The 22,739-nt window shown below is 45.0% G+C and overlaps 1 pseudogene across 1 annotated transcript; it reads right to left on the reverse strand.

Annotated features, from left to right (window-relative positions):
* Positions 1-408: 408 nt before the first annotated feature.
* On the reverse strand, positions 409-1,039 carry LOC117075057 (annotated as a pseudogene). Its single transcript, XR_004433827.1, has one exon. The product of XR_004433827.1 is annotated as a 60S ribosomal protein L17-like (transcript).
* Positions 1,040-22,739: the final 21,700 nt, after the last annotated feature.

Genomic DNA, 22,739 nt, shown 5'->3' on the forward strand with positions numbered 1-22,739 from the left:
AATAGGAGCTGGGTAAAGTGAGGCTGAAACTTACTGGGCTGCCTTCCCACACAGTTAAGGCATTCTAAGTCACAGGATGAGATAGGAGGTCAGCATAAGATACAGGTATAAAGACCTTGCTGATAAGGCAGGTTGCAGTAAAAGAGCCGGCCAAACCCTACCAAAACCAAGATGGTGACGAGAGTGACCTCTGGTTGTCCTCACTGCTGCACTCCCACCAGCACCACGACAGTTTACAAATGCCATGGCAACATCAGGAAGTTGCCCTGTATGGTCTAAAAAGGGGAAGCATGAAAAATTCACCACTTACTTAGCATATCATCAAAAAATAACCATAAAAATGGGCAACCAGCAGCTCTCACGGCTGCTCTGTCTATGGAGTGGCCATTCTTTAATTCCTTTACTTTCTTTTTTTTTTTTTTTCCTTTAAATTACATTTATTTTAATGCTGAATTTACTCCCGTGCCATAAGTTTTTGTTTCTTCAGTTTCTTCTGGGATATCTTTTTCTTCTGGGCAACCTCCTCTTCTGGTTTAGGAACAATCTGTTCCTTTTCAGTAAGGATCATCTCAATGTGGCAGGGAGAGCTCATGTATGGGTTAATCCGACCATGAGCTCTGTAGGTCCGTCAGCGCATCTTAGGTGCTTTGTTCACTTGGATATGCTCAATGACCAGAGAATCTACATCTAAACCCTTAAGTTCAGCATTACTCTCTGCGTTTTTAAGCATGTGCAGCAAAAATTCAGCACTCTTTTTGGGCCATCGACCTTGTGTCCAGCCCCACTGCTTGGCCTGGGCACACCTGCCAACTCCACCATTGTAACGTCGGAATGGTACGCACTGTTTCTGTAAAGTGACATCTTTCAGATACTTCGTGGCTTTTTGAATATGCATACCCTTGATGGCCTGGGCAGTTTCACGAGTGTTCTTAAAGTGAACACGAAGATTGGAACCTCTTGATTTGCATGATTTCGTGGGTTTCTCCGGGTCAAGTGAATAGCGAACCATTTTCACAGATTACCTCAGGCCGCTTAGGGAAAGAGGAAGTCCTTTACTTTCTTAATAGACTTACTTTCACTTTGCACTGTGGACTCGCCCTGAATTCTTTCTTGCTCGAGATCCAAGAACACTCTCCTGGGGTCTGGATTGGGACCCCTTTCCTCTAACACAAGGTCAAGGGGCCTGCATCTGGCGAGGGCCTGCTTGCTGCGTCATCCCATGGCAGAAAGTGGAAGGGCAAGAGTGCACTTGTGGGAGAGAGAGCAGGAAATCAAACTCACAGCCTCAAGCCCTTTTTTAATTGGCATAAATCCATTCATGAGGGTGGAGCACTCATGACCTAAACATCTGCCACTAGGCCCCACCTCCCAATACTGTTGCCTTGGAGATTAACTTTCCAACACATGCTTTCACTTTGTAGGGGACACACACAAACCACAGCAAGGCCCTTGACTGCTGGGATGAGGTCCTGGCAGGTTGGGATGCAGTGGCCTTACTTGAGGCTGACAGGCCCTGGGCCTGTGTGTACAACCTGCTCTTGACTTAGGTTTCCCTCTGCAGGGGGCTCTTTTCCCCACCCCGCTCCCTCTCCACCGCTGCACACACAACCAGCAAAGGCTCCAGTATATTTCCCCATGTGCTCCCCTGGCTTCCCCATTGGGGCTCACAAAATGGGGTGAAAGAGCTAACACCCCAGCAAAAGATATGCCAGGTCACAGTCAAACCAGAGGGAAAAAGAGTTATCTATCCCCTTTGACCTCACATTCAGATATCAATTTTCTCTGGTTATCCTGATTTCTGTTTTATTGTTTATGTTTCTTTTGATACCTGAATTCTTGAAAGCCACCTAAACTCATTTATTAAAAAGATTTTTTTTCTTTTTTTCTTTTTTTTTGAGCAAAGTCTCTCTCTTGTCCTCCAGGCTGGAGTGCAATGACTCAATCTCGGCTCACTGCAACCTCTGCCTCCTGGGTTCAAGTGATTCTCTCGAATCAGGCTCCTGAGTAGCTGAGATTACAGGTGTCTGCCACCACGCCCATCTAATTTTTGTATTTTTAGTAGAGACAGAGTTTCACCATGTTGGCCAGGCTGATCTCGGACTCCTGATCTCAGGTGATCCACCCGCCTCAGCCTCCCAAAGTGCTGGGATTATAGGCATGAGCCACCGTGCCTGGTCTTTTTTTTTTTTTTTCCTTTTTAAAGTAGGTCTACTCTTACCTCAAAAGCAGACACAGTGTGATTCTGGGGAGAATATTGTCCCCTAGTACGATGGGGCACCACTGCACTCCAGCCTGGGCAACAGAGCAAGACTCCATCTCAAAAAAAAAAATATGCAAGGTGATAATTTTTTTTTTTTTTTTTTTTTTTTTTGAGACGGAGTCTTGCTCTGCCGCCCAGGCTGGAGTGCAGTGGCCGGCTCTCAGCTCACTGCAAGCTCCGCCTCCCGGGTTCACGCCATTCTCCTGTCTCAGCCTCCTGAGTAGCTGGGACTACAGGCGCCCGCCTCGTCGCCCAGCTAGTTTTTTGTATTTTTTAGTAGAGACGGGGTTTCACCGTGTTAGCCAGGATGGTCTCGATCTCCTGACCTCGTGATCCGCCCGTCTCGGCCTCCCAAAGTGCTGGGATTACAGGCTTGAGCCACCGCACCTGGCCGGTGATAAATTTTATACTGTGCATTTTTCCACAATTAAAACATTTTTAAAACCCTGAAACTCTGTACCCTCACCTCTTTTTTCTTTCTTTCTTTTTTTTTTTTTTGAGAGAAGGTCTTGCTCTGTCACCCAGGCTGGAGTGCAGTGGTGCGGTCACAGCTCACTGCAACCTCTGCCTCCTAGGCTCAAAGTGATCCTCTTACCTCAGCCTCCCGAGTAGCGAGGACTACTGGTGTGTACCACCACGCCTGGCTAATTTTTGTATTTTTAGCAGAGACGAGGTTTCACCATGTTGTCCAGGCTGGTGAACTCCTGGCCTCAAGTAATCGATCCACCCACCTTATCCTCCCAAAGTGCTGGGATTACAGGCATGAGTCAGTGCGCCCGGCCACCTCGTTTCTTTTTGCCTCTACTTTGTCATCTGTAAAATGGGAATAATCAGAATATCTGCCTCCTAGGGTTGTGGTGAGGACTGGCCCAGGGAATCAATTTCCTTGGTGCCTGGCCATCTAGTTGCCCTTGCGTCGGCAATTATGTTTCATGTTGAGCAGGGCAGGAAGCAGGTGTATTAGATGATGAACTTTTCTGAGGAAGGGGATGGGGTGGAGTTGTAAGAGGGAAGTCTGTTCTGAGTCCCTGGGAATCAACCCTGCAAGACAGAGGAGTTCATCAATGCTTGTTTGAACATCTGGATCCCAGGAGAACTGCTGAGTTTTCCTAATTATGTAGACTCTAATAATTTTGAATTTGTGATCATTTATAAAGAGAAGGCAGATGTTCCTGAGTCTTTCACCAGGCAAGAGTGAGGCTGACCTCATTTTTGACATGTACTAGACACACACTAGGTTTAGTGCAGAAAAGATTTTTAAATTTCTTTCTTTCTTTTTTTTTTTTGAGACAGGGTCTTACTTTGTCACCCAGGCTGGAATGCAGTGATGGAATATTGGCTCACTGCAACCTCCACCTCCTGGGTTCAAGCAATCCTCCCACCTCAGCCTCCCCGGTAGCTGGGACTACAGATGCACACCACCACATCTGGCTACTTTTTTTTTTCTTTGCATTTTTGGTAGAGATGGGGTTTCACAATGTTGTCCAGGCTGGTCTCGAACTCCTGACCTCAGGTGATCTGCCCGCCTTGGCCTTCCAAAGTGCTGGGATTACAGGTGTGAGCACTGGAGCCCGGTGATTTGGTGATTTCTAAATTTCTTTTTTTTTTTTTTTTTTTTTTTTTTTTTTTTTGAGACAGAGTCTCGCTCTGTCGCCCAGGCTGGAGTGCAGTGGCCAGATCTCAGCTCACTGCAAGCTCCGCCTCCCGGGTTTATGCCATTCTCCTGCCTCAGCCTCCCGAGTAGCTGGGACTACAGGCGCCCGCCGCTTCGCCCGGCTATTTTGTATTTTTTAGTAGAGACGGGGTTTCACCATGTTAGCCAGGATGGTCTTGATCTCCTGACCTCGTGATCCGCCCGTCTCGGCCTCCCAAAGTGCTGGGATTACAGGCTTGAGCCACCGCGCCCGGCCTAAATTTCTTAACAGAATAAACTGCCTCCCAGACCTTCAGCAAGGGTTTCTAGGAATACGGTTGTGAATTATCTCACCTTCTAGTTAAGCAGATATTCACAGATTTTTTTCTTAATTCATTCTTTAAAAAATTTTAATCATTAATTTTGATAAAATACATATAATGTTTACTATCTTAACCATTTTTTTTTTTTTTTTTGAGACAGAGTTTCACTCTTGCTGCCCAGGCTGGAGTGCAATGGCACAATCTTGGCTCACTGCAACCTCTGCCTATCAGGTTCAAGCGATTCTCCTGCCTCAGCTTCCTGAGTAGCTGGGATTACAGTAAGCATGCACCACCACACCCAGCTAATTTTGCATTTTTGGTAGAGACAGGGTTTCTCCATGTTGGTCAGGCTGGTCTCAAACTCCCGACCTCAGGCGATCTGCCTGCCTTGGTCTCCCAAAGTGCTGAGATTACAGGCATGAGCCACCGCACCCGGCCTATCTTAATCATTTTAAAGTGTACAGTCCAGTAGTGTTAAGTGCATTCACGTTGTTGTGCAAACCATTTAAAAATACATATTCATAAAAAGTCTCTGAAACTATAAAATGTAATTACATTTAATTAAAAATTTCATTAAAAGGAATAAAATAGCCAGGTATAGTGGTGGTGCACCTGTGGTCCCAGCTACTCTGGAGGCTGAGGTGGGAGGATCGCTCGAGCCCAGGAGTTCGAGGCTGTAGTGAGCAACGATTGTGCCATTGCACTCCTAGCCTGGGCGACAGAGCAAGACCCTGTCTCAAAAAAAGCAACAAAAAATCAAAAACTAACAGAAAGGAAAAAAATCACACCTTTTAAAATCTGGGAGATGTAGACCCCAATTCTGCTGGAATCCCACCATACCAGCCAGAGATCTGGACTCTCCCCTCCTCCCAGTACTCACCGCATGACTGGGAGGGGGCAACTGAGCAGAATCCCCATTCTAAGGAAAGATCCAGCTGTCGATAGACAGCAAAAGTAAATGGAGCAAAGAAAGGAGATTACTCCAAGGGGCTTTACAGCATCTGTTGAACCAAATGTTTTGTTTGCAATAACTCTCTTGGGATCTTACTCTGAGGACTCTAATGACCTAATTTCCCCCTGATTACCTCCTCCAGCCAACCCTCAGGCAAGCTCGGGACATTCTCCTGAGGTGAAGGGATTGACAGAACCTGGGGCTGAGAGGGGTGAGGGGTGGGAGGCGCTGCCTGGGATCCAGTCCTGCAGGTGTATATGTGCAAGCAGGTGGGCTGGCACGCTGCCACCAGCAGAGAGACCTCCCAAGTCCTTCAGTGCCTCATCCCCTCCCTCTGCCTCCATCCTAATGTGGTGGCCACAGCACTCATGCTAGGAACACTGGAGACATTGGTTTTTCTTTTTTTTTTTTTTCTTTTTTTGAGACAGAGTCTTGCTTTGTTGCCCAGGCTGGAGTGCAGTGGCGCGATCACAGCTCACTGCAACCTCTGCCTCCCAGGTTCAAGTGATTCTTCTGCCTCAGCCTCCTGAATATCTGGGATTACAGGCACACACCACCATGCCCAGCTAATTTTGGTATTTTTAGTAGAGATGGGGTTTCATCATATTGGCCAGGCTGGTCTTGAACTCCTGACCTCATATGATCCGCCCCCCTTGGCATCCCAAAGTGCTGGGATTACAGGCCTGAGCCACTGTGCCTGACTAACATCAGCTTTTATCTTTTGGTTTATAGCTTTACTGAGATTATAATTGACATATAATAAACGACATATTCAAAGTATACACTTTGATAGGTTTTGACATATGTATATACCTGTAAAACCATCACTACCAGATAGTGAGCATATACATTTTCCCTGAATGTTCCCTCCAGCCTCTTGTAATCCTTTCCACCTGCTCCGTACCCCAGTCCCTTCCCCCCACTCTCAAGTAACCATTGATCTGCTTTTAAATTATAGACTGATTTTCTTTTATAGAATCTTACATATATAGAACAGCACATTATGTACTTTTTTTAGTCCATGTTTTTTCACTTAGCATAATTATTTTGAGATCCATCTGTTGTTGCACATATCAATGGTTCATTCCTTTAATAGCTGAGTAGTATTCCTTTGTATTAATATATAATGATTGATTGATACATTTAACTGCTGATGGACATTGGGTTTTTTCCAGTGTGGGGATGATATGGTCTGGCCCTGTGTCCCCACCTAAATCTCATCTTGCATTGTAATCCAAACTGTAATCTCCATATGTTGGGGGAAGGACCTCATGGGAGGTGACTAGATCACGGGGGCAGTTCCCCCATGCTGTTCTCATGATAATGAGTGAGTTCTCACAAGATCTGATAATTTTATAAGGGGCTTTTCCCGTCTTTGCTCTGCACGTCTCCTTCCTGCCATCATGTGAAGAAAGACGTGTTTGCTTCACCTTCCGCCAAGATTGTAAGTTTCCTGAGGTCTTCTCAGCCATGTGAAACTGTGAATCAAATAAATGTCTTTCCTTTATCAATTATCCAGTGTCAGCCAGTTCTTTATGGCAGTATGAGAACAGACTAATACAGGGGATATCACAGATAAAGCTGCTATGAACATTTGTGTACAAGTCTTTGTATGGACATATGCTTTTATTTCCCTTGGGTAAATACCTAGGAGTGGAAATGTTGGATCACATATTAGGTGCATGTTTATTTAAGAAACTATCTCACCATTTTCCAAAGTGGTTATACCGTTTTACAGTCCCACCAGCAGTGCACAAGAGTTCAGGTTGCTCTATACCCTAGCCAGTATTTGGTACTGAAAGTCTTTAATTTTAGACATTCTGCTAGGTGTTTAGTAATAACTCATTGTGGTTTTGATTTATATTTCCTTAACAGCAAATAATTTTGAGCATCTTATTTGTCATCTCTATATCTTTTTTGGTGAAAAGTCTATTTAAATCTTTTGCCTATTTTAAAAATTGGGTTGTTTATCATTGAATTTTGAGGGCTTTAAAATGTATAACCTAAGTACAATTTCCTTATTAGATATATATCTTGCAGTCTGAGATTTGTCTTTTCATTCTCTTACTAGTGTCTTATGAAGAACAGAAGTTTTATTTTTAAAAGTCCAATTTATCTATTTTAAAATTTTATGGATCATATTTTGGTGTCATATGTAAGAAATCTTTGCTTAACAGAAGGGCACAAAAGTTTTTTCTTATGAGCTCCTGCAGAAATTTTATAGCTTTGGTTTTACATTGATCAATTTTGAGTTAATTTTTATGTAGTAGTCCCTCCTTATCTGAAGTCTTACTTTCCACAGTTTCAGTTACCCATGGTCTGAAAGTATTAAATGGTAAATCCCAGAAATTAACAATCCATAAGTTTTAATGTGCACACTGTCCTGCTCCATCTCACTAGAGTTATGAATCAGCCCTTTGTCTGGTGTATTCACGCTATGCAGTATGTATGCATAGGAAAAAATATGGTCTATACAGTATAGGGCCCAGTACTATCCCTATTAAGGCATCCACTAGGGGTTTTGGAATGTATCCCCTTTGGATAAGGGGGGTGCCTACTATATATGGTAAAAGATATGAATAAAAGTTTATTTATTTGTGTTTGCATATCCAATTGTTGATCATCATTTGTTGAAAATACTTTTTTCTTCATGGAATTGCCTTTGCACGTTTGTCAAAATGAGTTATGTATTGTATTTGTTTCCTAGGGTTGCATAGCAAATTACCACAAACTTGGTGGCTTAAAACAATAGAAATTTATTCTCTCTCAGTTCTGGAGGCCAGACATCTGAAATTAACGTGTCACGGGGTCACCCTCCCTCTGGAGGATCTAGGGGAGAACCCTTCCTGTCCTCTTCCAGCTTCTGGTGGCTCCAGACATTCCTTTGCTTGTGATAGCCTCCATTTTTATAAGGCCTTCTAGCCCAATGGCTCTCAATGTGGCCCTCTTATAAGGATACCTGTCATTGGATTTAGGGCATATTCAAAATACAGGATAATCTCATCCTGAGATCCTTAATTACATCTGCAAAGATCCTTTTTCCAAATAAGGTCATATTCACAAGTCCCAGTGAACACATTTTTTTGGGTGAGACACAAGTCAATCCACTACACACATTTACATGCAGGTCTGTTTCTGGATCCTTTTTTTTTGCTCCATTGGTCTTTTTTGTCAATATTACACTGACTTCGTGTAAGCTGTAAACAAGGTATGTCTCTCCATTTATTCACATCTTTTAAAATTTATCTCAGCAATATTTTATAGTTTTCAGTGTACAGGTCTTTCACATCTATTATCAGATTTATCCCTTTTTTTAAAAAAACCTTTTATTTATTTAATTAATTTATTTATTTTGGAAACAGGGTCTCCAGCTTATCGTTCAGGCTGGAGTGAAGTGGTGCAATCATAGCTCACTTTGGCCTTGAACTTCTGGCCTCAAGCAATCCTCCCACCTCTGCCTTCCAAACCTATTTCATATTTTTTATGTGCTTAAAAAGGGTACCTGATAGGGTTTGGCTGTGTCCCCACCCAAATCTCATCTTGAATTGTAGCTCCCATAATTCCCATGTGTTGTGGGAGGGACCTGGTGGGAGACAATTGAATCCTGGGGGCGGTTTCCCCCATACTGTTCTCGTGACAGTGAATAAGTTTCACGAGATCTGATGGTTTTATAAGGGGAAATCCCTTTAGCTTGGTTCTCATTCTCTTTCTTGCCTGTTGCCATGTAAGACGTGCCTTTCACCTTCCACCATGACTGTGGGCCTCCCGAGCCATGTGGAACTATGGATCCATTAAACCTCTTTTTCTTTATAAATTACCCAGTCTCAGGTATGTCTTTATCAGCAGTGTGAGAATGGACTAATATAGTACCATTACTTTAATTTCAATTCATTGTTAGCATATACAAATACAGTTGATTTGTATATACCCACCTGAATCTTGCAATCTTGCTACACTCACTTAGTAGCTCTAGTGTCTTATTTGTAGAGTCAATCAGATTTTCTTCATCGATGATTGTATAATCTGAGAATAAACACAGTTTAACTTCTTTCTAATCTGTGTTTCTTTTCATTCTTTACTTATGCATTGGCTGAAGTCTCCAGTAAAATGTTAACAGAAGTGGTGACAGCAGACATTCTGATGGGCTCTTGATCTTCGGAGGAAGGCATTCAGTCTTTCACCATTAAGTCTGATATTAGTTGCAGGTAAGGTGACCAGTGAGCTTGGTTTTCCTAGGACTGAAGGGTTTCCAAGGATGTACAACTTTCACTGCTAAAATTGGGATAGTCCTGAGCAAACCAGGATGTTTGGTCACCCTACTTGAGGTTCTGGGTCTGTTTCAAAGATTAATTTTCCTCCTCATTATAGATTGTATTTTCCAGTTTCTTTGCCCTCCTGGTAAGTTTTTCGTTGAATACTAGACATTGTGAATTTTACTTTTTGGATGCTGGATTTTTTTTTTTTTTTAAACAGAATCTCACTCTGTCACCCAGGCTGGAGTACAGTGGCGCAATCTCAGCTCAATGCAAGGTCCGACTCCTGGGTTCAAACAATTCTTGTGCCTCAGCCTCCCAAGTAGCTGGGACCAAAGGCACACGCCACCATGACAGGCTAATTTTTGTATTTTTAGTAGATACGGGGTTTCACCATGTTGGCTAGGCCGATCTGGAACTCCTGACTTCAAGTGATCCGCCTGCCTCAGCCTTCCAAAGTGTTGGGATTACAGGCATGAGCCACCACACCTGGCCTGGATATTTTTTGTATTCCTATAAATATTCTAAAATTGGAATTTTGTTCTGGGGCAATTAAACAACTTGAACCAGTTTTTTTTGTTATTTTTTGTTTTGTTTTTGTTTCGTGATGCAGTCTCGCTCTGTGCCCAGGCTGGAGTGCAGTGGTGCAGTCTCGGCTCACTGCAAGCTTTGCCTCCCGGTTCACGCCATTCTCCTGCCTCAGTCTCCTGAGTAGCTGGGACTACAGGCACTTGCCACCACGCCTGGCTAATTTTTTGTATTTTTAGTAGATACGGGGTTTCACCATGTTGGCTAGGCCGATCTGGAACTCCTGACTTCAAGTGATCCGCCTGCCTCAGCCTTCCAAAGTGTTGGGATTACAGGCATGAGCCACCACACCTGGCCTGGATATTTTTTGTATTCCTATAAATATTCTAAAATTGGAATTTTGTTCTGGGGCAATTAAACAACTTGAACCAGTTTTTTTTGTTATTTTTTGTTTTGTTTTTGTTTCGTGATGCAGTCTCGCTCTGTGCCCAGGCTGGAGTGCAGTGGTGCAGTCTCGGCTCACTGCAAGCTTTGCCTCCCGGGTTCACGCCATTCTCCTGCCTCAGTCTCCTGAGTAGCTGGGACTACAGGCACTTGCCACCACGCCTGGCTAATTTTTTGTATTTTTAGTAGGGATGGGGTTTCACCGTGTTAGCCAGGATGGTCTCGATTTCATGACCTCATGATCTGCCTGCCTCGCCCCCTCAAAGTGCTGAGATTATGCGCCTGGCCTTGAAACAGTTTTATGTTTCAGGTCTTCAAGATTTGTTAGGTGGGATGAAAACAGTATTTAGCCTGGAGCTAATTCTTTTCTACTGCTGAAGCAAGATCCTCCTGAGTACTCTCCCCAGTGCTCCGTAGATAATGAATTTTTCTAGGCTGACTGGTGGGGCTGGAAAGTAGTCCCAGCCCTGTGTGAGCTTTGGATACTCCTCTTTTATTCCTTTTGGATGGTTCTTTCCTTGCACATACGCTGGTCAGTGCTCTGCTCAACACTTGCAGAGAAGGCTCTGCAGATTTCTGGGGTTCTCCCTCTGTGTGACTCTCTCCTCTTGGATACTCTGTTCTGTGTGCTGCAGCTGCCTCAACCTCCCCAGACTCCCAGCTCCTCCTCACTTACAGAATCTGCTGGGCTCCACTTTGGTATCTCTTTCCTGCACATTTCTCTCCCAAGACAGCAAACAGGGCATTGTAAGGCTTTCCTTGTTTGTTTCCCATCTCTCAGGTATCACTGTCTTTTGTTGCCTGACACACAGGGTCTTGGAAACCATTTTTCCTATAGCCCTCCATTGGGCTAGGAGCTCTCAGAAGGCAGGGGCTATGCTTTTTTTTTTTTTTTTTTATCAGACTGGGTACTACTTGAGAGCAGGCCTCTTCCTTCCTCCTCATCCTTCCCTTAAAGCATGCAAAATAAGCCCATTCCAACAGATACTTAACGCCATAGCATTTTATGGAGTGGTTATTCTCACCCAAGTTCATGTTTGCTTTCATGTGACACAAATTAAGCTTCAGTCCCTTCAGCTTGCTCTTTCTTCCATTAGGTGTCTCCTGAGGTCACACATCCTCCAGGAAGTCTTTCTGGATGGAGAAACATGACGCTTCTTGCCACACTATCAGCCCAGGAGTCTGCAAATCCTCTTTCCTTTGTTTTCCATTATCACAGAGAACACCTCAGAACTCCTCTCCCCAGTCTCAGGTTTCCCCAGGAATGTTTTAATCAACCCTACCAGTCCTATGAAGCATATGTGATTTACAGTTCAAATAACTTTGGGAAGTATTGCTGGCCACATCTCACCCATGAAGCCTCACAGCGCATATGATGATTTTAGAGGCCCTGACAAGTGTGGTAGTACCGAAACCTGTTTGCTTTGTTGACATGTTTCCTAAATATATTTGATCCCATTAACTCTTATTTGCTCTCAGAATCTCTCTGGATTATTTATTATTCCTAGGAACATACTGGAAAGAACACTAAACCAAGTCATCATGAACAAATATGAGATTCTTGATTTTTCCCCTTTTCCCTGAGAGCTGCAGAGATTGCATCAGATGAATGTTTGTTAGGTAAATGGTTAAATGCAATATGTGAAATGATTCTCAACAACCATTGTGATTTTAACTGCCCTCATGGATCGGGTTGGATTTCCATGGGACTGCTCTCAGTCTCTCCCACTGCAGGTGCAGCTGCTCCCCCTACCCCATGTTCTTTGAGCCCCACTTTAGTTCGTTTCCTCCTGTTTGGAATTAGTTGAATGCAACATGAGTAAGGCTGTGTGCACAGACTGATAAGAACACAGCTGAAGGGCAGGACCATAGTATTGCACAAGCTCGGTGGACACCCTGAGGTGTCCCTTGGAGTTGTAAGGGAGGGTATGCAAGTAGAAGCTCCATGGCTTTGTCATTTCTAGATCTCTGATCACACTATTTCTCTGCTAGAATGCTGTTCTGCTCGTTTATTTGTCAAAATTCTATCCAACCTTCATGGCCTGGCCAAATGCTAACTCAGTGAAGTCTTCCTAGGTTCCTCAGGGGGCATTAGAATCCACTATGTCCTCCCATGGCTTATCAGAGTCTGTCTTTGAACATGATTAGTTGTGTCCAGGCTTTTCTCCCAGACTATAGTATGTATTTCATAAAAATAGGAGCCATGTCTTACTCATTTCTGGATCTCTGGTTCTTAACACAGCACCTGGCCTGGAAGAAGCTCAGTGGCTGTTTCAGGAGTGAATGAATGGACAAGTGAACTGACATCCAGTGGAAACACAAAAGAGCAGGTATTCTCAGCACTTCTGGGAAAGCCTTAGGTGTAGCATACAATAATTTTCAGGAACCCATGGCAGACTGACAAGAGAGGAAGAAAGTTTGGGACATTAGGGTACATGTGCATATGTCGTCTCTGGGTAAAGCCAGGGAAATGGCAAGGCTCAGTTCAATGTCCAGCCTGCAGTGCGGATGTCATCATGCTGTTGGACATTAAAACCTGGTACATGAATGCTCAGTGTGTTTGCAAAAGAGGATCCAGAGTGCACACAACTATGCACACTCATGTATGCACAGGGACAACTTAGGCAAATACAGGAATTGTCACACGTGATCACACCCACATGGATATCTGCAAACGTACACTTGGATGGCGAGCCATGCAGAGATACTTGTAAAGTGCCCGTGAACCCACACACGCTCAGTCATCTTTGTGGCCCAAGACAAAGCTGAGTGTGATAACCGGTGTTAAGGGGCAGGGACATGAGAGCCCCAAACAAACATCTGAGCTCTCTCTTGACCACCAAAGTCAAAGAAAGTTGTAAAAGCTAAATGTTGAACTACTCCCCACCCTCCTTTCTCTTTTCCAGAAAGTAGGACTTCAGGCAATAGGCAGGCGAGATCCTTACAGCTATTGCCTCCTATAAGGACCACAGCATCCTGTGAAGATGCCCAGCAAGCAGCAAGCTAGTTTAGACCTTTATCTGCACAGCTCTGCACTAGATGATAGGGAAGCCTTAGGGAGGTGGGCAACTTCCGTGCTAATCTTCACCTTTGGGCCACGCCCCTACTGCGGTGGGGTTAGTTCTGGCCTCATGCTCAATGCTTATATCTTGCCTATACCTTGTTCCAGCTCCTATCAATAGCAATCATGGTGTGTGTGGTGTGCGTGTGCGGGGGGTGTGTGTGTGTGTCCATATCCTCTGTCTGCCCAGGAGCTTCCTAAGAGCAGGGCTCATGCCTCCCACTGTTAGGCCAAGCATTTCTTTAGGGGAGACCATGCCTCTCCTGGGATCCTCCAGTGGGAAAAAAGCATTGTTTTTTGTTTGTTTGTTTGTTTTTGAGACAGTCTTACTCTGTCACCCAGGCTGGAGTGCAGTGGTGTGATGTCAGCTCACTGCAACCTCTGCCTCCTGGGTTCAAGCGATTCTCATGCCTCAGCCTTCTGAGTAGCTGGGACTGCAGGTGTACACCACTGTGCCCGGCTAATTTCTGTATTCTTTTGGTAGAGACGGGGCTTCACCATGTTGGCCAGGCTGGTCTTGAACTCCTGACTTCAAGTGATCCGCCAGCCTCAGCCTCCCAAAGTCCTGGGATTAGAGGCATAAGCCACCATGCCTGGCCAGAAAAAAGCATTGCTTTTTCCTTGTCTTCACACTCGCTGAGGGCCCTGAATAAGTGTGGTTTCTGAGTCGGGTTTGTCAGTGTGCTGTTGCTGTCTCACCCCTATAGATCTTTTGAGAAATCCTTGCTGCAGATAGCTTTTCACATGGGGTCCTAGTGAGCCATCAGACTTTGGGATTCAATCATTGTCAGGCTCAGAGGCCTGCAAGCCTGGGAACTGATGCCAGCTCAATCCTAGCTGCAGCACCCCAAGGGCCGAGCTCTCTCAGGTTTCTTGGCATATTTGAATCGCTAGGGAATTGTTGAGAACCTGAGATTTCCTTAATAATTTACATCCATGTTCCTCCCTTTACAGGATCACAGGGCCCTGGACAAAGTTAGTGAACATTATCCTGGGGTAACCCAATCTCCTAGGTCTGATAGCAACAACAAGGGAAACAATCCAAAGGATTACCTTGAACTCTGGCCAGCACCATGGGAGACTTGGACCTAGTGAAGGCCAGTGACCCAGAAGGGCCCCTTAAGCTCGGTAATGGGCCTCCACTTGCTGGGAGGTAAAGGGTAATTGAGAAAAAGAAAATCAAATGCTTTGGGAGACTTAGGAAAAAAGATGGAGACTCTGTTTTTCCCAACCTCGTAGCTTGGGGAGAGGCTGAGTGAGATTACTGTCACCTTCTAGGGCACTGTCTAAACTGGAGTGTCTGTTAGTCATTCTTGTTCCTTTTCCTTCCACTTGTGCTCTGGGCCCATCCCCTCCCCCGTCCCATGGTTTTGCTTCTACTCCCTCCTCATCCTCTCTCTCCACTGTCTCCATCCCCTCAACATACAAACACTCCAGGTCTTGGAATGTTAAAGTCCCTTTTGTCCTTCCAGTTGCTACTCTACCTCTGTCCTTCCCTTCCTGGATAAGCCACTGAAAAGTGGCTCTGGGTTCTACCCCCTTCCTCTCCTCCCACTACCCACTGCCCCCTGGTCTCCTCCTCCCGCTCCACAGAAGCGGAGCCCTTCTGTGATTTATTTATTTTTATTTTTATTTTTTTGAGATGTAGTCTTGCTCTGTTGCCCAGGCTGGAATGCAGTGGCACGATCTCAGCTCACTGCAGTCTCCACCTCCCGGGTTTAAGCATTCTCCTGCCTTAGCCTCCCAAGGAGCTGGCACTATAGGTATGCACCATCATGCCCATCTAATTTTTGTATTTTTAGTAGAGATAGAGTTTCACTGTGTTGGCCATGCTGGTCTCAAACTCCTGACCTTAGGTGATCTGACCACCTCAGCCCCCCAAAGTGCTGGAATTACAGGCATGAACCACCACACCTGGCCCCCTCTGTGATTTAAATACCCAAATATATCACAGACACCTGGGTGTTCCATAGGAAACAAAAAACTTGATGTTCATCAAAAGCTGATTGAACACCTCCTCTGCACCAGGCATTGAACTATAAAGTCAATACAATGAGGGTCAAGAAGCTTATGACTTGATGGTAAACAGCGATGTAAACTATTACCAGTCTGGTTGCTAAGGGATACAATTGATATATTCCCAGATGTTATGGAACCCAGGGAAGAGCATCGAACTGGGAGAGGAAGAGCAACTGGTCCTTCAGAGAAGGCTTACTGGAAGAATGGAACTGGAACTGAGATCTGAAGGATGTGTAGAAAGTGAGAAGAAGAAATTGGGATTTTGGCTATGGAATGCTTTCAGTTTCAAATGACAGAAACCTTACTCAGGCCAGAGGAAGCAAACCAGGGAACTGTATAACTGGGGCGACTGGGTGAAGCTGGCCTCAGACACACAGGCATTCAGGTTTGCTGCTCCCCTCAGACTTACCTCTGCTGCTTCTTCCTCTGTATTGGACTCATTCTCTTCTAATCAGGTTAGCTTCCTCCAGGTTTCACAGGCAGGAGCGCCCTAGCCACAGGCAGTTCCAGGCTTATATTAACCCAGTTTTTTGGCTACAGAAAAAAAGAGAGAACTCTCCCAGCACCCATATGTAAAATCCCAGGGAAGGGCTCTGATTGGCCCAGCTTGGGTCATGTGCCAATCCCAGGTCAATCACTGTGACCAGGGGATGGATACTGTGTCTGAACGGGCCTGGATCTGCTACCCAGCACTGGGGGTAGGGGACAGGATACTGTGGTTGGCAGTTCCATTAGGACCACATGGAATGAGGGGGGATGCTGAGAACACTAAAGCAACAGATGTTCGTAACAGAGAGCTTTCTAGACAGAGAGAATCACACATGCAAAACCATTCAACAGCCAGGGAACACGGCTGAGAATTACTAGTAGTTTTATGTTGCTGGAACTTAGGATGAACTTGGGTGAGTGACAAGAAATAAACCTGGAGAAGAAGAATGAATGTGGAGGGTCATATGTGCTATACAATAGAGTTTGAATGTTATCGTGAAAGCTATAGAGAATCTTTGAAAAATGTTGTATCAGATATTTATATGATCAGGTTATATTATTTGGGGAAAAATCCTTTTGCCCATAGATCTATTCTCTTGCTTTCTTCCTTATTTCAGTTAATGGTATCCTCCATCCCTGCAATGTCATGAACTAGAAACTAGGGGAATCTTGGGGCCATTTCCCTCTGCCAAGTCCTTTTTGGGGCACCTCTCAAGGAGCCATTCCTTTCTATTCTGTGACATTGTCTGTGTCTTTTCAGGCCTCTGCCTGTTCTTGCCAGGACTGCTATCGTGGGTCCCCCTAACTTGTACTAAGGTATCTGCTCTTTCAGAGAATTTCCTGTTCCCCAACCTAGCCTGGGTCAGACCCGGTTCTCTCTGCTTTGGTAGCTAATATGGTTGGATGTTTGTCCCTTCCAAATCCCATGTTGAAATGTAGTCTCCAGTGTTAGAGGTGGGGTCTGGTGGGAGGTGTTAGGGTCATGGGGGTGGAGTCCTCATGAATGTCTTAGTACCCACCTCACAGTAATGAGTCTCATTCTATTAGTTCACAAGAGAGTTGGTTGTTTAAAGAAACTGGCACCTCCTCCCTTCTCTCTCCTGTCCTCTGTCACCATGTGATGTGCCTGATTTCCCTTCGCCTTCTGCCATGATTGTAGGCTCCCTGAGGCCTCACCAGAAGTAGATGCTGGCGCCACACTTCCTGTACAGCCTGCAGAACCATGAGCCAAAATAAACTCCTTTCTTTATAAATTACCCAGTCTTAGGTTTTCTCTTTAGCAATGCAAACAGACTAACACAGTAGTCCATATCCCTCTCCTAGCAGTCATCACCCTGCCTCATAACCATTTACTGTCTGGCTCTGCACCATGCGATGTGTGTACGTATGCTCTAAGGATGCCTCAGGGGCAGGAGCTCTGTTTTTCACTGCTCAGCCCAGCTGCAGGTATAGCACCCAGTGCGCTGTAGACACTGGATAAATGAATAAACCAACCCCAGCCCTTCAATAAGACTGGCAAATGAAAGCACCCTATAGCTTAAAGAAAAGAAAAGAAAAAAGTTCTAAGGCCTTAGTGAACCACTATGAAACAAAGGTATTTTTCTCATCAACTTCCAAACTCCCAATGCTCATGTTCTTTTTTTTTGAGATGGAGTCTCATTCTGTCAGCCAGGCTGGAGTGCAGTGGCACAATCTCAGTTCACTGCAACCTCCACCTCCCAGGTTCAAGTGATTCTCCTGCCTCAGCCTCCCAAGTAGCTGGGATTACAGGCATGTGCCACCACACCCAGCTAATTTCTCTATTTTTAGTAGAAATGGAATTTCACTATGTTGGCCAGGGTGGTCTCGAACTCCTGACCTCAAGCGATCCATCCACCTCAGCCTCCCGAAGTGCTGGGATTACAGGTGTGAGCCACTGCTCCAGGCAGGCCCATGTTCTTTTTCTCTATCCTCCTATCTCCTCTCTGTAACTCTCTACCTTGTCCGACTATGCATGTTATAGAACTGAAATCTGCAGTGTGTGTGGATGTATGTGTGTACATGCAATGCTTTATTTACCTGTTTTAATTTGAAAATGTGAATAGTCACGTAGTTTTTCTGAATTGTGTGGTGAGTTTAAGTTTTAATTTTCATATTACAGTAGCCTTTGGTGGTTTTAATTTTCATACTACAGTAGCCCTTACAGTAGGAATACAGGTTTTATATTCCTAACATAGCTGTATAAAAAACACTCCTTAAGCTATGCACAGGTACACACACACTCACACTCACGCTCATAGTCACTCACTCTATCCTTGTTGTCCATGTTACAGGTATTGATGTAACGTCCTTTAAGTATTTTTGTAAGAAAACGTTTCTAAGTTGAAGCCTCTGAACTGAATATTGTGCCATAGAAAAGATATTCTCAGAATCATCTCTTTGCAGCTCATGGGACTGAAAGCATCCATGGGCTCAGCACAAATGGACCTAACACATTCCACTCCTTTTTCAGAGGTAACCATATGGAAATGAATGATAGGAATAATGCCGAATATATTTCAGTTATTTAAAAGCAAGTAATTTACATACTTAAGTACTTTGAGTACACAGAACAGCTCCTTGACTTCACTTCTGTTTGTTTATTCTGTTGATTTTTTAAAAATTCTGTCTGCTTTTTATATAATGGGACTTTTATTACCAGAGTTGAATTCAGTATCTATTGCTTTGTAACAGATTACCCCAACATTTAGTGGCTTCAAACCACATGCATGTATTATGTCCCAGTTTCTGTGTGTCAGGAATCTGGGTATGGTTTCGCTGGGAGTCTCACCCAGCTGCAGTCGAGGTTCAACTGGGCACTGATCCGCTTCTAAACAGTTGGTGGCAGGATTCAGTTTCTTACAGGCTGCTGGACCGAGGGCCTCAGTTCCTGGCTGGCTGTTGGTGGAAGCCACCTTCAGTTCCTGGCCATGTGGGCCTAACATGGCAGCTTCATCAAAGCCAGCGAGAGAGAGAGCCTGCATTACAACCTCTTGTGACCTAATCATAGACATTATATTCCATCACCTTTGCTATATTCTACTTGTCAGAAGCAAGTTACCAGATTCAACTCACACTCAAGGGAAGGGAATTACACAAGGATATGAGTATTGAGATATGGGGGTCATTGGGGACCATTTTGGAAGTTGGTCTTCTACAAGATGAAGCCATTAAAAAAAGAGACTATTTGAATATGTCACTTTTACTCTTTTATATTGAATGAGAGAGCCATCAATACTTTTTTGTTAACCCCCCGATTAAAACACACTGGTTTACTTAAATACTTTATTTTCAAATATTAAATTGAAAACAAAACATGATTTCTTTTTTATTATTTTTTATTTTTTTGAGATAGGGTCTCTTGCTCTGTCACCCAGGCTGGAGTGCAGTGGCACAACCATAGCTCACTGAACCCTGACCTACTGGGCTCAAGCAATCCTCCTGCCTCAGCCTCTTGAGTAGCTAGGACTACAGGTGCGTTCCACCACGCTCAGCTTGATTTCTAATGTTGCCCAGCTTGATTTCTTTTTTTTACTGACCTCTTCATTACCAACACGAGCTAACATTTATTTTTGCACTGAGATGATAATTCAGACTGCTGTGGTTGCCAGTGACAGAAAATAAATGTGAACCTGTTTGGGCAAAAGAGGGGAAAAGGGAAATAAATTGGCTCAAGTAACCAAGGCATGGGAAGGGCCTTAGGGATAGCCACAACTAAGATCTCCAGGTCCACCAGGCCTCCCTCTGCAAGCCCTGTGTCTGCTCTTCTCTCTGAGGGCCTTGTCCTCATAGCCGCCAGCAGCTTGATCTCCCAGCTTTGCCATTAGGGTGGAACTGAGACTCACACTGTCAGGCCCTGAGGTCCAAATTGCCAATTGGCTCTGTTTTCCTTAACTTGAATCACACACTCATCTCTGGACAAGTTGAATGCAGTCAAAAGTGTCAAGTGTTGGGCCCCAGGTAGCGCCTGTACCAAGAAGAGGGCCCTACTAGAGCATGGTGGCCTCCATGGAGCCATGTGATTGGAAAAGCTGATCTGCCATAAGAAGAGAGGAGAGAGCTGGACAGACAAGACAGCAGCTCTTTCTGCCCTCGCTGTCTGTCTGCCTTCCTTGCACATAACATACATACAAGGTGTATGTATGTGTGTAAAACTTGGGTGAGGGCTGGGCACTGTGGTTCACACCTATAGTTCCAGTTACTTGGGAGGCTGAGGCAGGAGGACCACTGGAGCCCAGGAGATCAAGGCTGCAGTAGGCAATGATAGAGCCACTGTACTCCAGCCTGGGCAACAGAGAGAGACTCCATCTCACAAAAAACAAAAAAACAAACAAACAAACAAAAAAACAAAAAACTTGGGTGGGGAAACAGTCCTGGAGGAGGAATTTAAATCTGGGACCTATTCCCACCAACTAACTATATAATCATAGGCCAGTTAACTTCTCTTCTCTAGACCCTGGCTTTCCAACTTATACAAAGGCAATTATAGTACTTGTCTTTCTTGCTCCAGTGGGCCACTGCAAAGATAGAGTGGGTTGAATAGTGTCCCCCTAAAATTCATGTTTATACCTCAAAGTGTGACCTTATTTGGAAATAAGTTATATTGCAGATATAATTAATTTTGGGTCCTACGAGGGAATCATCCTGGTTTTAGGGTAGGACCTGAATCCAATGACTGGTATCCTTAGAAGAAAAAGAGAGGGCACAGAAAGACTCAGAGAAAGGGGTGAGGTGCAGATGGAGGCAGAGATTGGAGTGACATGTGACAAGCCGGGGAAAGCCAAGGATTGCTGGCAGGCACCAGAAGCCAGGAGAGGCCTCGATGCTTTCTCCTTGACAGCCCTCAGAAGGGTCCAACCTTGCTGACACCTTGATTTTGGACTTCAGGTCTCCTGATCTGTGAAAGAAAAAATTTGTTGTTTGAAGCCTCCAGGTTTGTGGCAATTCATCATGGCAGCCCTAGGAGAGAGATTAACTCATAAGATAGCATGAAAAGTGTGAAAAATGCACAGTATCATGGGATCAAGGATGTGATCATAGCAAGCACAGTGATTCCATAGGCTCTATGAAACTCACAGTTACTGTGCCTGATTCAGAGCACAGATCTGTACATATGACATTGTTGCCACACCTTAATCCAGTCAGCAGCCACCTTTTATTTGTGCAGGAGTGACCTGCAGCTTGGAAGTCAATGTTGAACTCAGAGGAAGATGTGAAATGGGCTCAGTACCAGCTCAAGTTTCTGTTTACTGAGTGTTTGCTATGTGCCAGCCATTGTTCTAGGCACCCCATGGGCACACTGTGTGCTTGGTGCTCTTCTGCAGACAGGGGAAAAGGCACAACAATGAGTATACGGTTGAACTAAGATCTGAATCCAAGTGGTCAGGCTCCAGAACCTGTGCACTGACCGCCTCGCCATGCTGCTTCAAGGCAGAGGAATCACCCCTTCCCGATTCATTTGGCACAATACATCTACCACCAGAGCCCTGGGCTGCCATGGTCCTTCCTTCTCTGTCTCTTTCCCCATTACCTAAGGGGAGAACAGGCTCTGAATGACCACGTTCTCTAACCCAAGTCCTGCTCAGGCCAACCCCTGCCTTTCTTCCTCTCACTGGATGTCTAGCCCAGTAGCAAAAAACCTTTTACATAGGGACATTAGCTGGTTAGAAATAACGAGCCAGCTATAAGCCAGCTCAGGTGCTTAATGTCAGGTGGGACAGAATGAGGGTGTGGAGGAGCCATGGATGGGCCCCAGGCTGGATGGTAGATCCTGTTACTCACAGGGAGGCTGGGTTCCCGCCAGCGTCTACAGAACAGGGCTACAGGGGGTGCCTCCTCGGTTTCTAAGCCCTGAGATTCCACATTTCTCAGATCCCCTTTCACCACTCTCACAACCAGAAACATCAGCTGCCTCTCAGCCTGTACTCCCACCTGTGTGGACCCTGTCTGCACACTCAGCCTCTCTTGCCACAACTCACTTCTGTCTGAATCCTGTAGAGGTTCCCAACTGCCCACCAACCCTCAGGGACCTCATCCAGTTTAATCGCTTCTCAATTTCTCTCTCCAATTCCGACACACCCCTGAGCTTGATTCATGTATTCAATCGCTCACATGTCCTTAGATATTTAGCAAGTGTCTGAAACTTAACGTGCTCATAATTGTCCTGCCCTAGTCATCCCCATCTCAGCAAATGGCAACACAATCCATCCCGCTATTTCAGCTCAAAACCCAGGAGTCATCTTAATTCCTGTCTTTCACTTTCTACATTTAATTCATCAGCAAATCAAGCTTAACTCTTCCTCCAGAATAGACCTGAATCTGTCTGCAGTGCCACAGCCTTGAAGGAGGCTATGCCGTCTCAAGCCTGCATAGTGCAGTCACCTCCCAACGGGACCTCCACTTCCAGCCTGGTCTCTTTGGCTCATTCCCCACACAGCAGCCGGGCGTCTGTGAACACCATAGATCAGTTTCATTGTTCTGCTGAAAACTTTCCAGTGGCTTTCATGGGACTAAGAATCAAAGCCACAGTCCTCATGTGGCCCCCAGGGGCCTTCTCTCAGCCTCCTCTTTTATTTATTTATTTTTATTCTTTTGAGATGGAGTCTCACTCTGTTGCCCAGGCTGGAGTGCAGTGGCACCATCTCAGCTCACTGCAACCTCTGCCTCCCAGGTTCAAGCGATTCTCCTGCCTCAGCCTCCCAAGTAGCTGGGATTACAGACATGCATCATCATGCCCGGCTGATTTGTGTGTGTGTGTGT

Source organism: Trachypithecus francoisi, unplaced genomic scaffold, assembly GCF_009764315.1.
Source record: "Trachypithecus francoisi isolate TF-2019V2 unplaced genomic scaffold, Tfra_2.0 Lachesis_group5, whole genome shotgun sequence".
Classification (NCBI taxonomy): Eukaryota; Metazoa; Chordata; class Mammalia; order Primates; family Cercopithecidae; genus Trachypithecus; species Trachypithecus francoisi.